Below are 15,970 nucleotides of genomic sequence, written 5' to 3'. Positions count from 1 at the left end.
GGCCTGTGCCAGGCCGGCACGCTTGGCTGCACCCCGCTTTCGGGACGGCATTGGGCGCTTCCATGCAAAAGCAACATTTGGCCGAACGTCCCACTAATTGCATTCCTTTGGCACCCCTCTTCGCTCTTCCCTCGCCGCGGAGAGCCAAGTTGAATGCTAATGTGCGGGAGCATCGCTCGGGCAGCGTGACTCCCCCCACCACACCTGCCGCCTTCCAAACGCCTGTGCCCAGAGTATTAATTAAGCAATTAAGGCCAGAGAGGTGCCCATTAGATTGTGAGCCCTGGTTAAATGCTTCCTTTCAAGGTCACAGAACTCTAGTGTGGTGCCAGCCATTAGAGGCTGCCCAGTTTCACTCCAGGGGTCACATACCCAGAATGAGGATGCTGTTATCTTTAGTACTGGCATCCATCCCTTTTGGACTTTTCGCTAATGTGGAGGATGGGCCTGGACGTTTTCCATTTCCTTCTTCCTTTCTCTCTCTCTACCGCCCCTCCCGTACTTTCTCCCCACTGCCACAAGGGCTTTCTCTCTGTACTCAGAAGAAAGGGCCTTTTGAGCAAAATAATAAAAAGCTCAAAGGAGAATAGTATTGATGAAGCCTTCCCAGGATCTCTTTTGTCACTGCCCTTTCAGGGGAAAAACGCCCTCCTTCCTTCCTCCCCCTCCCCTCCATACTGTGACTCAGCTTAGATGCTGATCAAAGCCCAGGTGAAAAAGCAGCCATCCTCCTCCTTGGTACCCCCAAATCACCGCATATCCGGTTCATGATTGAGCTTCAGCGTTGCCGTTTCATAGGATCATTTTTGTGTGTGGTTTCTTTCTTAAATTTGTTTTCATTGCCTTTTTAACTTTACATACTGTGACCAGCTATATATGCATACCTATACATGCCACTAGGCTGCTCTAGGCCCTCACAAGTAGTGTACAAAACGGATGGACTTTTGGTAGAGAAGATCCTAGGTGGGTCTGGGAATGTCTCCTTTCTGTGAAACCCTGGAGAGATGCTGGCAGTCATTTTTCCTCTAGAGATTTCTCGCTCTCTCTGTTTCTGTTCAAAAGGATTCTCTCCGGAGACTGCCAGTCAAAATAATGGACCATAACATCTGCCGTGCAAAACATTCCCAGCATCTCCAGGTGTGTTGGGGGAGGGAGAGTCTCCTGCCTGAAACACCAGAAAGTGCTGCCAGTCAGTGTAGGCCACACTGAGCTCAATGGACCAGTGGGCTGACTTGGCATAAGGTGGCTGCTTATATTGAGAAGGGAGTCTGCCCCGGTTCAATCTCCAGCATCCCTAGGTTGGGCTAAGAGAGAAGCAGGCAACTTAGGGTTGCTGGGAGGCTGCACTCCCTGTATCCTAAGATGATCATCATGTCAAGGGGGAGAGCAACTTAACCCCCTCAGTTGGCCTTTATGCTTTTGTATCATGTCTATTAGATTGTGAGCTGAGGACTGCCTTAAAAGGTAAAGATACCCCTGACCATTAGGTCCAGTCATGGATGACTCTGGGGTTGTGCGTTCATCTCGCTTTACAGGTAGAGGGAGCCAACGTTTGTCTGCAAACAGTTTTCTGGGTCATGTGAACAGCATGACTAAGCTGCTTCTGGCGAACCAGAGCAGCACACGGAAACGCCATTTACCTTCCTGCCGGAGTGCTACCTATTTATCTACTTGCACTTGATGTGCTTTCGAACTGCTAGGTGGGCAGGAGCTGGGACCAAACAACGGGAGCTCACCCTGTTGCGAGGATTCGAACCACCGACCTTCTGATTGGCAAGCCCTAGGCTCTGTGGTTTAGACCACAGCGCCACCCGTGACCCTTGAGGATTGCCTTAGCTTATTATATAATATCAATTGTAAGGGAGTCGTCACACTTCACTTTGTAAGATTGGCAAGCAACATGAGCAGAGGCAGCCGTAGTAGCTAACCTTGTACTTTCCAGATATTTTGGACTACAACTCCCATCAGCTATGATCATGGACCATGCTGGCTGGGGCTGATGGGAGCAGCAATCCAAAACACCTGGCATTTATCCTCAGACTACTCCTGCTTTATAACAGGGACAGCACTTAGATCGTAGGTGCTCTACAAGTAATGATGATAATTCATTTGACACTCCTACCTAATGAGGTAGTTGAGACTTTATTTTCAGCATAGGCAGGGCTGGGGAGGAGATGCCTGCAGCTAAGCATTTGCATGCCCAGGCGTTGCATCCTGCTGCCCTGACTTTATGGGGAAGAAAGAGACAGGACAAAATACTTTGGATCAAATAAGGCCACAACTTTATTTATTACAGATGTTAGAGGTTTGGCATGAGCATTGGGTATAGCCATTGATATTCAGCTTGGAAGCATTTCTTTTCTGGTCAACCCTGAAGTGAGGAGGTCCTATGACTTACATCAAATAGGATTGCCACCTTGAGAAGTGCTATGGCCTTAGCCCCTGCCTGGGCATCCAGACAGAAACATCTCCTCCTGGATCCCTTAATGGGACACCCCTTACCTTTCGAGGGGCAGGCAGAGGCTACAACCTGCCCTCCAAAGAAAACTGAGGCTTACCCACTGCCTAAACCACCAAAAGCTGTGATGATTGCTATGAGGACAGCGAGGAGGACTGTTTGGCTCCCTGACAACCAGAAACTCTTTCAAGCAGCCATCCTCTGTTGGGTTGCACCGGGGCTGGGCTGTCAGGAGTTCAGCCAACTGGCATGTTCCCTCCATTCTGGTCGATCGTTTGGGAGCTTCATAAGCTTTCTTCAGCCCGAACATCACAGCTACCGATGCCAAGCGACACTGACACACTTAGGGATCTGCAGAATTTGCGCAGTTGTGTAACAGACCTCAGCAACTCAGCATTTTGGCTAATCTACTTTATTTATATATAAACACACACGGAGCACTGCAACATGGCTCCCTCTCTCTCTAGCATCAGACAGCAAAGAGAAAAAGAACAAAAGACAATAGTCCCACTTCACGGAACACAGTAACACAAACATCCTGTCTCCATCACTTCCCACTCTGTGGAGTCAAAACATATACCGTCATGTGATAGACAAAAATCCCATGACTGCAATCATGGATCAGGAATTCTAATACGGGCAAGGGGACACTGGTCTGCAGAACACCACACCTAAGCGGACATACAGCAGGAGTACGGGTACTCAGACCCGGAGTCAAATGTGGCCCTCCAGGATTCTCTATCTGGACTGCATAAATTTTGCATGGCCAGACCCTCTCTCCCTGGTCCACATCCATCACTGGTCCTGATTCACACCTTCCTTGAATGTTTTTTGCCTGGGTGGAATGCACCCTTAAACTCTGTTCCTGCCTCTTGCTTGTCTGGATGGAGGACAGAGACGGAAGTGTGTGTAGAAACTGGCTTATTATAGAAAGGTACAATTCACATTACTTGCTCTGGCCACTTTGCCACTGGCCCTGCCCACCACTGCAGCTATGTGCCCCCAACCCAAGGGGATATAGCCCTCAGGCAGAAAAGGGTTCTCTACCCTGATACACAGGATGTAGCATATGTAAGGCAAAGGTAAAGGACCCCTGGATGGTTAAGTCTTGTCAAAGGCTACTATGGGGTGTGGCGCTCATCTTGCTTTCAGACCGAGGGAGCCAGTGTTTGTTCACAGACAGCTTTCCAGGTCATGTGGCCTGCATGACTAACCCACTTCTGGCAAAACGGAACACCATGACAGAAACCAGAGCGCACGGAAACGCTGTTTACCTTCCCGCTGCAGTGGTACCTATTTATCTACTTGTGCTGGCATGCTTTTGAACTGCTCGGTTGGCAGAAGCTGGGACAGAGCAATGGGAGCTCACCCTGTTGCAGGGATTTGAACCGCTAACCTTCCAATCAGCAAGCCCAAGAGGCTCAGTGATTTAGACCACAGCGCCACCCGCTCCCTTTTGCAGATGATGTATGTCTCCATGAGTCACTGGAGTCAGCTCTCAAACAAATCTAGGGCTCGTGGATCAAAGGATGGGGTTTTGAGGCAGCCTCAAATACCCTCACCTGTCTTTTAATACATTGAGTCTTGGTTTGGGTGTGAGAAATCTCACCCTTTGGTGTGGGGTAGCGGTGGGGAGAGGGTGTCAGAGCTCAGATTTTGACAAGATTTATTTTGGGAGTGCTTTGCAGCTTCAGTCATTTCCAGATTTAGAAGCTGAGGCAAGGACAAAGAAGGAGTTCAGCTCTACTTGAGAAATGGAGGTGTGTGGGGGGGAGGACTTGAAAACCTGGTAGGGATCAAGTCCCTTTCCCCCTCCTCCGGTGCAGGCTCATTAACAGGAAAAACAAGGTGCCAGCTGGTTTCATGGATAGAAAGCAAAGAAAAGATGAAACCATCAGGCAGGCTCCTTGCAAATGGGCAGGGAGCCCATCCAGGTGTTTGCATATCTGGAAGGAGAGGCATCCACCACCATTCCTGCCCCCCCCATCTATGTCAGTCATCTCAAAGAAATCAGGCGCTCCTAGATTTCACAATCTGGAGCATTGGGATTCCTGGATGCTTTGAAATAAGAACATCTGGAAAGAACAAGGAACAGTGTGAGAGATTTTTCCATGGGGCAGAGGAAGGAATAAAAAGAGGTAAGTCTGAAACCCCTTTCAGCACCAGGCATTTTTGCACCATTGTGGCCCCACGCAACAGTGGGTGCGTGATTTTTTGGGTGCAGGCTGTAGCCATGGACATGCTATGTGATCTGATGGTGAATTTGGGGTGACCCAATGTAAAAATTCTGAGGATCCATGGGCTTTTACCTCCCCCCTCCCAGGCAGTCTCCGCTAGCGTCCCTTATCTCTCTTTCGATCCCACCAATCAGCCGTTTCCTTTCAACACTCCCTTCCCTCTTGTTTGCCTTAGTGTCTTTTCCTTAGCTGGAGCAGTTTTTTGCTCCTCCTTTTCTTCTAATTTCTCTCTTTATTGCTTTAGTCTTCCTGTTTCCCCGCTTTGTAAGTTTGCTGTCTTTAACTCCCCACTCCCAGGCAGCCTCCTTTATCTCTAGCATCCCTTATCTTTCTCCCCGATCAGCAAACAACCTCTTTTTTATTTTTTTTAAAAAGCATGATCAGCTTTTTGCCCCGGGCAATTCGGCTCCAGGGACCACACATTCGCTCCATAAGACACACAGACATTTCCCCTTACTTTTTAGGAAGAAAAAAGTGTGTCTCTTATGGGGCAAAAAATACAGTAGGTTCAGAACATGAGAAGTGCCCAGTGGCAGCATCATAGCCAGACATTGGGAAGACCTGTTAGGCGTGAACATGGACCACTGGTACCAAATTGTATGGGAAATGTCCTGACTAGAAAAGCTTAGCAATAAACAGAAACTAAGATAGGGACAAATAAAAGAGGATGCCTTCACCCCAGTGTGGCTCCTCTTTATTATACATACAGCCCCACAAGACAACAACGAGAACCCACCAACGGCATACAAATAAATATTGCTATCTTGACCTGACAACCCCTCTCACACATAAACAAAGCTCAGTGCAGTCAGCTGAAGGCAGCCACCCAGGCCCTGGACCCCCTCAACCTCTCTCACTGCCAATGAAAGCTAATAAATGAGTAGAAAGAGAACTGACCCACATGATGCTGACACAAAAACCTCGCACATACACTATGAAAGAATGAAAGTTTACTACCCCCCTACTCTCTTCTCCCCCAACCCTATACCGTACACAACCATAAAGTCTTACATTGAATATAACTGATCTGTAGAAAGGACTTTATGATCTGAAAATAGAGACGATGCGTGTATTTTTGTAACCCAAGAAAACCTTCAATAAAAAACAATTTTAAAAAGAAGAAGAGGTCAGTGGTTGGATCAAGCCAAAAGCTGATCTGGTCCAGACTCCTGTTCTCTCGGTGGCCAATCAGATGCCACAACAGGAGGCCCACAAACAGGGCTTGAGTTTAGCAGCAGCATTCTCCCTGTTTCTGATTCCCAGCAACAGGAATTCAGAGGCACACCACCTCGGACTACAGGTGAGAACATAATAACACAATGTCAGGGACTGGACTTAGGACGAATGGTGTGGACCGCCCCCCCTTTTCCTGAACCTTCCCGAGAACAGGAGGACAGTATAGATTTAGAACAGTGGTTTGCAGAAGGACATAGTTCAGAGGCTGCAGAGGGGAGAAGCTGGGAAATATTGGGAGAGGAACAGCAGGAAGAAGAAACACAGGAGGAGAGACAACTGACAGACTCAGTGTCTTTGCAAAGCATTCCTGACCCACCCCCCTTTCCCAGGACCCGGCATGCATTGAGAGTAGTAGAACAGAAAGCTCAGAGGCAGAAAACACAGATCAGCTGATGCAGGGATGACGTATAATAGGAGAGATGGAGGGGGTGGGACTTTACACAGAGCAACGCCATTTATCTAAGAGAGACGGCATTTCTATGTTTTCTCTCTCTCTGTGAATACTGAATAAAAGACTTGGTATGAGCTCTTCTTGTTTGTCTGCTCCTTGGCTGCCACCGTGGGAGGGATCGGGTTCCCCGAAGCCTGACACACAATAGGAGAACAGCAGCATCATAAGAACACAATAGGAGCCTGCTGTATCAGGCCAAAGGGAGTCCAGCATCCCGTTCTCACAGTGGCCAATCAGATGCCCACTACCTGTGGGAAACATGCAAGCAGGATTTGAGCACAAGAGCCCTCTCCCCTCCTGTGGTTTTCAGCAACTGGTACTCAAGGGCAATGCTGCCTCCAACTGTGGAGGCAGACAGTAACCATCAAGGCTATGAGCCATCTATAGTCCTTTCCTCCATGCATTTATCAAATCCTCTTTTAAAGCCATCTAGATTGGTGACTTTCAGAGGGGCAAAAACATTTAAGGCAAAAAAGGGGGGAAAGTAAGGTGCAACATACCCTCCAAGCCCTCTCCAGTGAAAACAGGGACACCCTAAGGGAAAGCAGGACACTCCAGGATCATGTCAGAAACTGGGATGGCTTCTGTAAATCCAGGACTGTCCCTGGAAAATAGGTACACTTGGAGGGTCTGGGAATGGAGGGCCAGTGGGGGGCATGGCCTGGGGGAAATCACAAGGGCCAGATCGAGAGGCCTGGGGGCTGCATTTGGCCCCTGGGCTGGAGGTTCCTCACCATTGCTCAAAGAGAACATGGCTAGCTTGATTATGCCTCTGCATCTGTAGAAGGCTTGATTTAACAACGGCACTGCTGAGCATTTTTCTAAAAGCCTTGTTTGTGTTCTGGCTCCCTGTGACCGCTGCCACATTTAAACTGAATTGGCTGCTGACCAGGCCCGGTCTGCCATCAGGCCAGGAACCCCTTGGCTGATGCTGGGATTGGCTGGCAATCCACTTTAAACGGGACGCCAGTCTCAATCAGCTTTGCACAGCTACATTTTCTCTCGCTTTTAAACTGCTTAAAGGCCCGCTTTTAAACTGGGCCTTGTTATGGCCCCCGTGGCCCAAATGGGATTTGCAACCTCGAGCGCTGCGCTTTGTTGATAATAAGCAAACACTCTTTCCGAGGGTAAACTCAGCTCTTAAGCTACTCACGCGATCCCTGGATAGGAAGCAGAACGGAGGAGCCTGTGTCAGGCCTAGTCAGTTCGGTAATAGAGAATCCGAATGGACGTCCAGGGAGTGATGCGGATGCTAAGTGGGCCTCATTTAGTCTCCAAGAGGTCACCATTGCTTGCCCTTCATTACACAGCACTTGTTAACAGGCAGGGATTCCAGTCTTTTATGAATGAGGGGGAGATAGCGATCCTATTTATGCCTCCCTTGGCACCAGTGCTGACTTGATGAAGGTTCCTCCTTAAGGAGGAGAGGAATAAAATGATGGGGAGGCGGATTTGACGGCAATTCCCAGATACAGTGGTACCTTGGGTTAAGCACTTAATTTGTTCCGGAGGTCTGTTCTTAACCTGAAACTGTTCTTAACCTGAAGCACCACTTTAGCTAATGGGGCCTCCTCCTGCTGTTGCACCGCCGCTGCACGATTTCTGTTCTCATCCTGAAGCAAAGTTCTTAACCTGAGGTAATATTTCTGGGTTAGCGGAGTCTGTAACCTGAAGCGTATGTAACCCAAGGTACCACTGTAGTTGCATCTGATGCCCTTCCAGAGCTTCAGAGGGGATCCCTGGCTACTTGCTTCTGATGTAGCTACTCCACCCGATGCCTGTGGATTGATAAATGTTTGTGTCCCTCTCTGGTGACACTCAAGCTTGTGGTCATCCAATGGCACTGAATGTAGGAAGATTTGGGCAAGATAAAAGGAAGTTTATGAAGATTTGGGCAAGATAAAAGGAAGCTAATGGGGCCTCTCACTGCCGGCGCACGATTTCTGTTCTTATCCCGAAGCAAAGGTACTATTTCTGGGTTAGTGGAGTCTGTAACCTGAAGCGTCTGTAACCTGAAGCGCCTGTAACCTGAGGTACCATTGTAGTCCATGGTAGGCAACTCCCTCCCACAGGAGGCCGAGATAGCCACCCATGCAGATGGCTTTCAAATAAGGAATAGACAAATTCATGGAAGAGAGGGCTATTGACGGCTACTAGCCAGAGTGGCTATGCTCTGCCTCCACAGTTGATGACAGCAATGCTTCTGAATACCAGTTGCTGGAAATTGCAGGAGGGGAGAGGGGTCTTCGGCTTGGTTCCTGCTTGAAGGTCTGAGTGATCTGGGTGGTCACTGTGAGAGCAGGAAGCTGGGTTAAAATGGGCCATTGTCGTGATGGAGCAGGCTCTTCTCTCTTCTGCTCTTATGGTACCTGCCTTTTATCTTTTTAAAGTAAATCATTTGTTTTCAAACTTTTTATTGATTTTGTTCCATACTGCTTTGAGCTGCTTCAGGGACCCCACAAAAACCTCCCCCATGCAGCATAAATATAGACACCAAAAAAAGGACAGAGTTAAAAAATATTTCACAAAGTGCCCAGCACTTTCCTTAGGGGCAGCTGGAAGCTAGAAGGGGTCAGTAGGTAATTCCAAGTCAGGTATCACCACGCTATAGCTTGAACCTGTGGTTGTCCAGATGTCAGTGGACTCCAGCCTAGTCAGTGCAGCCAATGATCAGAGGAGTTGTAGTACAGTAACATCTGGAGGGCCACAGGTTTCCCACCCCAGACTCATAGTTTCAGGAAATCAGATCAGCACCTTGGAGAGCTCCCCATTCAATCAGGCCTGGCTGGTTCCTTCTTAGGCAACACAGGGAAAATGTTGCTGTAGTAGAGAGCTGGAGATGTCTGAGCAGGTAAGACCTGTTGTACTGTAGGCTCTGCCCTCTGTCTGTGGTGCTTAAATAAGCCTTGAATTTATAACCTCTGCAGCTTTGGGCTCATTATCCAAGGAGGGTCGAGTGGAGTATGTCTTGAACTCAGTATAGTAGCTGCTTTCCCTTCTGAGCAACATTCCAGGGGCCACATGTCATCATTGGAAAAGAGTGGGTAGAGCGGTGTTTCCCAAAGTGAGCAATACCACCCCCTGGGAGGCGCTGGAAGGATCCAGGAGGACAGTGGTAGCCTCTGGTGCAATTGAGGGGCATTGAATAAAAATAAGGGGGCAGTGGAAGCATAAAGAAAGAAGAGGAGAAAAATTCGAAAAGCCATTCATACATGTTTCATCTGTTGTGTAATGACACTTCCCAGCAGGTCGGGTGCCGTTGCGGGACAGCGACAATGTCTTCCTGGGATCTGGCAGTCACGCTGGAGGTGAGATTGTTTTCCTGTGCTTGGGCAAACCCTGTGTGTAATGTGAATGTGACTATGGTTTACTTCAATAAATAATTTTACAATTTCAAGCTCCAAGGTGTCATATTTACAACCACATTTTCTTTACCATGTTGTAGGATGTAGGTAGAAATATAGGTACATAAAAGAATTTGTCGCTGCATCTTTTGGTTTGTTTGCTTAAAGAAGGTAGATTTCCTGGGGTGTGGGTGTGCGCTGAGTGCCCTCTCCCCAAAGGGAGGGGTAGGCCAAATAAATTTGGTGTCAGGCAGCCGAGGAGTCAACCCCCATGGCAGGTTTCCAGGAATGGATATGACAAGGAAAAGTCCTTACCATATGCTTTTTATTCAATATTCACAGAGAGAGGCTTGGGAATTCAGCTTCTTGGAATAACGGCGTTGTCCTGAGTGACTCTCCGCCCCTTTTTCTCCCACTTCCTCATTTGTCACCTTGTCCCCTACGGGTGGTGCTGAGGGCCCTTTGCTTCTGAGACCTTCACTCTACTACTTTCAAGGCTCACCGAGTTCTGGGAGAAGGGGGGTCTGGAATGCTTTCTAAAGACACTGTGTCCATCAGCTGTCTCCCTTCTGGTGCTTCTTCCTCCTCCTCCTCTCCCATTATTTCCCAGCTTTCCCCCTCAACTGCCTCTGAGCTGTGACCTCCCTCAAAGCCCTGTTGTAATTCTGAACGGTCTCCTTCTTCTCTGGAAGGGTCAGGCTGGGGAGGCGGTCTCCACCATTCCTGCTCTGCCCAGTCCCTGACATTTGGAAACCTCTGGGGGTAGAGTATTAGATATAGATTTTACTTTTGTACAATTTTACACCCACAAACCCCTCTCTCTCCTCCAACCAGGCAAGCACTTTCTAGCCAGGACTAAACACTCAAGGAGAGGGTGAAGGGGAGGGATGTTTGGCTGATGAGAAGGGATAGCCTGGGAAGCTTCTCAAGGGCCCTCAGGCCTCTGAATCTTCACCCCCTGTTTTAGCATCAATAATGGGAGATGGCTCCATTTTACGTCTCTGAAAATCCACTGAAATGATTGCTCTGTGCGTTTATTCCCTGAAAACCCATGTAGGTTCTGGAACCCCTTAAGCACAGTTGGCCTCCTTCTCAGCAGATAACTTTCAGGTTATCACAGAATCGCCTCTCCCTCCTTCCTTCCCCACCCAGAGCAGATTTTTGCTGCTGACTTTTGTGCCTTGGGGACTTATTTATTCCCGGGCACAGCTCCTGGCTGATCTCATCCCATAAACACGAAACTCTATTAAAGCAAAGCCCCACACTTTTATTCTTTGCTGCTAGCAAAGACCAGAAGAGGATTTGGGAGATTCTCACCTTGCCAAATGAGGTGTGCTGGAGCCCGGCTTCGAAGGAACTTTGGAGCAAATGAGATATTTTCCTTTCTTCCTCTTTATTGCCGTGTCCTTCCGAGAATTGCCTTGGCACCGGTGGTGGCCTGCAAATGCAATCTGTGTCCTGAGTCTTATGCTCCCAACAGGGGGAAGCCAAGAGTCGAGGAGGGGATGAATAGAAAAGGCCTAGCAGGAATCTGGCTCCATTTCCCCCGATGGACAGATTCTCATCTCTTTAGGAAGGAGCCCCCAACAAACTGGTGGGGAGATTCAGTTTAGGCTAAGGAAAGGAAAGCAGAGTGTTTCAGAAATGAGTGTGCAGATTCAGGAATTGTAGTGCTCCTGGGAGCTGTGGTGGAAGAGCAAGGGGATAAAAGAGAGAGAAGTGCTAGGAAATGAGGAAATAAATGACACAGTCCTTGCAGAGAGGCTGACTCAGAGAGGAGCTAGCAGGGGATCTAGCAGCAGGGAAATCTATATTAACGCTGAGGTTGGAGGGACAGGCAAAGAGACAAAAAAAAAAAAAAAAGATGAAAGGGGAATGGATTCATTTGTGAGCCACTTGTTAACAGCTTCAGCTGATGCCCCTGGGAAATATGAAACGAATACAATAAGCCAGGAGACGGTTCTGCTTTCTCTCCATTTTATTTTGAGCTCATTTTTCCCCCTGCAGGGTCATCAAGCGAAGGTCAGCTGGCTTTGATTCTAAGTCCGCATTGTCTCGCTGGGCTTTTTCTTTTTTTCCCCTTCCAGGTCCAAAATGTGAAAATAAAATCAAATAAAGTTCATTATTTCATCGGCTTGTCGGCCTCCCTTTCAAGTTCTCTGAGCAAAGCCACAAAAGGCTTCTCTCCCTCCTTCCCTCCCTCTCTCCCTCTCTCCTGCTCCTGGTTAGGTCCCCCTAACTGTGCAAATTGCCTGCGATGTAAAATTTTAAATGCAGCACTTTGGTTTTAAGCCTGGCTCCTGGTTCTGTCTGTCTGTCTGCTATTTCAAGGTTTGTTTATAGATCAGTTTATAGATCGTACAATATACAGTGGTACCTCGGGTTAAGAACTTAATTCGTTATGGAGGTCCGTTCTTAACCTGTAACTTTTCTTAACCTGAGGTACCACTTTAGCTAATGGGGCCTCCTTCTGCTGCCGCATGATTTCTGTTCTCATCCTGAAGCAAAGTTCTTAACCTGAGGTACTATTTCTGGGTTAGTGGAGTCTGTAACCTGAAGCGTCTGTAACCAGAGGTACCATACCACTGTAGTGACCACTTAATTGTTTTTTTAAAAAACCAAAACCCTCAAAGCAGATTGCAAAAAGAACAGGACAATAAGATTATCTGTGAACACTGTTAAAAACAGTTATTATTATTATTATTATTATTATTATTATTATTATTATTAATAATAATAATTTAAATCAGTAATAAACTAAAAACAGATTAAAACACATGTCAGAATTCTATATATCAGGGTAGGCTTGTCTAAGCAAACATGTTTTTAGCAGGTGCCAAAAAGACCACAGTGAAGATGCCTGCCCAGATATCAATAGGTAGGGAGTTCCAAAGTGTAGGTGCTGCCGCATGAAGCAATTGATTTCTTACAAATGTGGAATGAGTACTGTGCGGCACATTGAATAGTGCCAGTTCCTCAGATCGAAGTGGTCAAGTGAATGTATATGGGGTAAAGACAATTTGGCAGGTGGAGGAAGTTCAGGCCCAGGAGCCAATTGTGTCTGTCTACACTTCTCCTTGTCTCAGGATTCTTCCCAGGACATCCCCTTTCTAGCCACACCACATCCTTTACTGGCCTTGCTAAATATGCTCCTTCAACGATTTTCCCAGCTGAGATGCGTCCTTGAATGACTTGTTGCCAGGCTTTGGGGAATCGGATCCCTCCCCCGGGGGCAGTAAATAAGCAGATCAAACAAAAGGAGCATTCTTACCAGATAAGTTCGTTAATTATCACAGCGAGAGACAAAGGAATGCATGCCTCTCTAAAAATGGCGTTGCTCCCAGTTAAGGTTCACCCCTGTGTCCCCATTAACCCATGTCACTCCTAGGTTGGGTAATCTGAGCTTGTTGCCTCTGTGCTTTCTGTTCTATCACTTTCAAAGCCTGATCACTTGATCTATCATCTATCTATCATCTATCTATCATCTATCTATCTATCTATCTATCTATCTATCTATCTATCTATCTATCATCTATCTATCTATCTATCTATCTATCTATCTATCTATCATCTATCTATCTATCTATCTATCTATCTATCTATCTATCTATCATCTATCTATCTATCTATCATCTATCTATCTATCATCTATCTATCTATCTATCTATCTATCTATCTATCTATCTATCTATATCTATCTATCTATCTATCTCTATCTATCTATCTATCTATCTATCTATCTATCTATCTATCTATCTATCTATCTATCTATCATCTATCTATCTATCTATCTATCTATCTATCTATCTATCTAATCTATCATCTATCTTTCTATCTATATATCTAATCTAACACCCTTTTCTAATCTAATCTATCACCTAACACCCTTTCTCTTGCTGCCCAGCCAGATGTCCCTATGGGAAGCCTGCCAGTGGGACCTGAGCCCAAGAGCACTCTCCCTTTGTCCCATTTCCAGCAACTGGTATTCAGAAGCATTCAGAAGCTAAGGAGAGCCTAATGGCCCATCCAGCCCAGAATCCTGTTCTCACAGGGGCCAACCAGATGCCTGTGGGAAACCTTCAAGCAGGACCCAGGCCCTGGAGCCCTCTCCCCTCCTGCAGTTTCCAGCAACCGGTATTCAGAAGCCTCTGACAGTGGAGGTGGAACAAAGCCCTAGGAGCCAGTAGCCACTGATAGCCTTTGCCCTCCACAAAATTCTCCAATCCTGTTTCAAACTCCTCCAAGTCAGTGGCCAACACTATATCCAGTGGATGCAAGTTCCACAGGTTAACTCTGTGCCGTGCCTCTCTGTCTAATGGTAGCTCTCCTTCTGAGCCATGCATTAGCTAAACTTATGCTTCCTGTGCTCTCCAGAGTTGCTTGGCATTCTGAGAAGAGGGAGAGGAAGCTCTTTGTCCATCTCTGGTCTCCTCCTCTGACCCTGCTAACCCTGCCCTGTTAGCCACTTCCTTCTGGGTCAGGCAAATCCCCAAAGTGCAGTTGCAGAGGAGCAGGGGGCTCCCATCAGGAAGCCCGTTTCAATTAATATTAGTTCAATTAGCCTCCAACACAAAGGTTATTTCCTGCAATTTTATGGCTTTTGAATGGTATTTGGGCGGGCATAATTCACTCCTGGCTCAGTTAACTACTGGAAATAAAACTGGCATCTGGGGTAATATATTCATTACGCCTCTCCCCTGGAAAGTGCCATTAAAAAAAGTCTCTCCCTGGCACTGTTCTAACAAGTACAGATGACTTGTCAGGCTCTTTCCTGGCAAAGAGGAGCTGAGCCGAGATGCCTGCTTGGGATTCTGGCCAGCAGTGGAAGAACCAGCAGGCTGGCAAAGCATCATTCTCAGAACTGGGGTATTGCTCTCAGCTGGGCATGAGGTTCATGCTGGGGAAGGATGGCAGCAATGTCCAGACCTGTTCAGTACACACACCAGAACCGTCCAAATATGGCTTCCTTCTTATTCATACTAGGGCCTGGGAGAGACTCGGGTTCGAATCCCCAGAATGCAGCAAAGTCTCCCATCTGATGTCAATAGGCAGGGAGTTCCAACGTTTGGGTGCTATCGCTCTAAAATGCCAGTTTCTTACAACTGCAGGAGTAATAGGTGGCACCTGTAAGAGTGCCACTTCCACCGGTCAAAGTGATTGAGTGGGTAAGGCAATTTCACAGGTAAACTGCTTCCAAATTATTAAGGGTTGTGTACACTAATAGTAAAGGGACGCGGGTGGCGCTGTGGGTAAAACCTCAGTGCCTAGGACTTGCTGATCGTAAGGTTGGTGGTTCGAATCCCCGCAGCGGGGTGAGCTCCCATTGTTCGGTCCCAGCTCCTGCCAACCTAGCAGTTCGAAAGCACCCCTAAGTGCAAGTAGATAAATAGGGACCGCTTTATAGGGGGAAGGTAAATGGCGTTTCCGTGTGCGGCGCTGGTGCTGGCTCACCAGATGCAGCTTCGTCACGCTGGCCACGTGACCCAGAAGTGTCTTCGGGCAGCGCCAGCTCCTGGTCTCTTGAGCGAGATGAGCGCGCAACTCTAGAGTCGGTCACGACTGGCCCTGTCCGGCAGGGGTACCTTTACCTTTACCTTTACACTAATAGTAACAGCTTGAACTTGGCCTGGTAGCAAATAGCAAGTACAGTGGTACCTCGGGTTAAGAACTTAATTTGTTCTGGAGGTCTGTTCTTAACCTGAAACTGTTCTTAACCTGAAGCACCACTTTAGCTAATGGGGCCTCCTGCTGCCGCCACGCTGCCAGAGCATGATTTCTGTTCTCATCCTGAAGCAAAGTTCTTAACCCGAGGTACCATTTCTGGGTTAGCGGAGTCTGTAACCTGAAGCGTATGTAACCTGAAGCATATGTAACCCAAGGTACCACTTTATTCAGCAAAGGTGTTATATGGCAACTCCTGTCAGCAATCATGTATATGACACTGGGGCTGATGGGAATTATAGCAGACTCTCCAAGTGTCCCTGTTTTCCAGGGGCAGCCCTGGATTTTGATTTGATCTCAGAATGTCCCGCTTTTCCTTAGGACAACTCTATTTTCATCGGGGAAATGTTGGAGGGTATGTTAAAGTCCAAAACATCTGGAGGGCATCAGCTTGGTGAATGGTTGTCTGGAGTTTATGATGAGCCAGATGTGGGCTAACAAGCTTGGCAGTATCCAGCAAAATAATTACATGACCAGAAGGGCTTCCATTGACGCAACTGGACTTCCCACCATCTCTTTCCCT

General features: G+C 47.5%; 1 long non-coding RNA gene across 1 annotated transcript; it reads right to left on the bottom strand.

Annotated features, from left to right (window-relative positions):
• Window positions 1–1,024: 1,024 nt before the first annotated feature.
• LOC310834324 lies at window positions 1,025–11,839 on the bottom strand. The gene is made up of 3 exons (XR_014559188.1): window positions 11,044–11,839; window positions 9,621–9,721; window positions 1,025–1,161 (listed from the first exon to the last, which is right to left on the bottom strand). It is a non-coding gene; the product is annotated as an uncharacterized lncRNA (long non-coding RNA).
• Between the last annotated feature and the right edge of the window lie 4,131 nt (window positions 11,840–15,970).

The sequence above is a fragment of the Podarcis gaigeae genome (assembly GCF_964106915.1).
Source record: "Podarcis gaigeae genome assembly, chromosome: 16".
NCBI classification, from domain to species: Eukaryota; Metazoa; Chordata; class Lepidosauria; order Squamata; family Lacertidae; genus Podarcis; species Podarcis gaigeae.
This window is presented reverse-complemented; position numbering and strand designations above follow the sequence as displayed.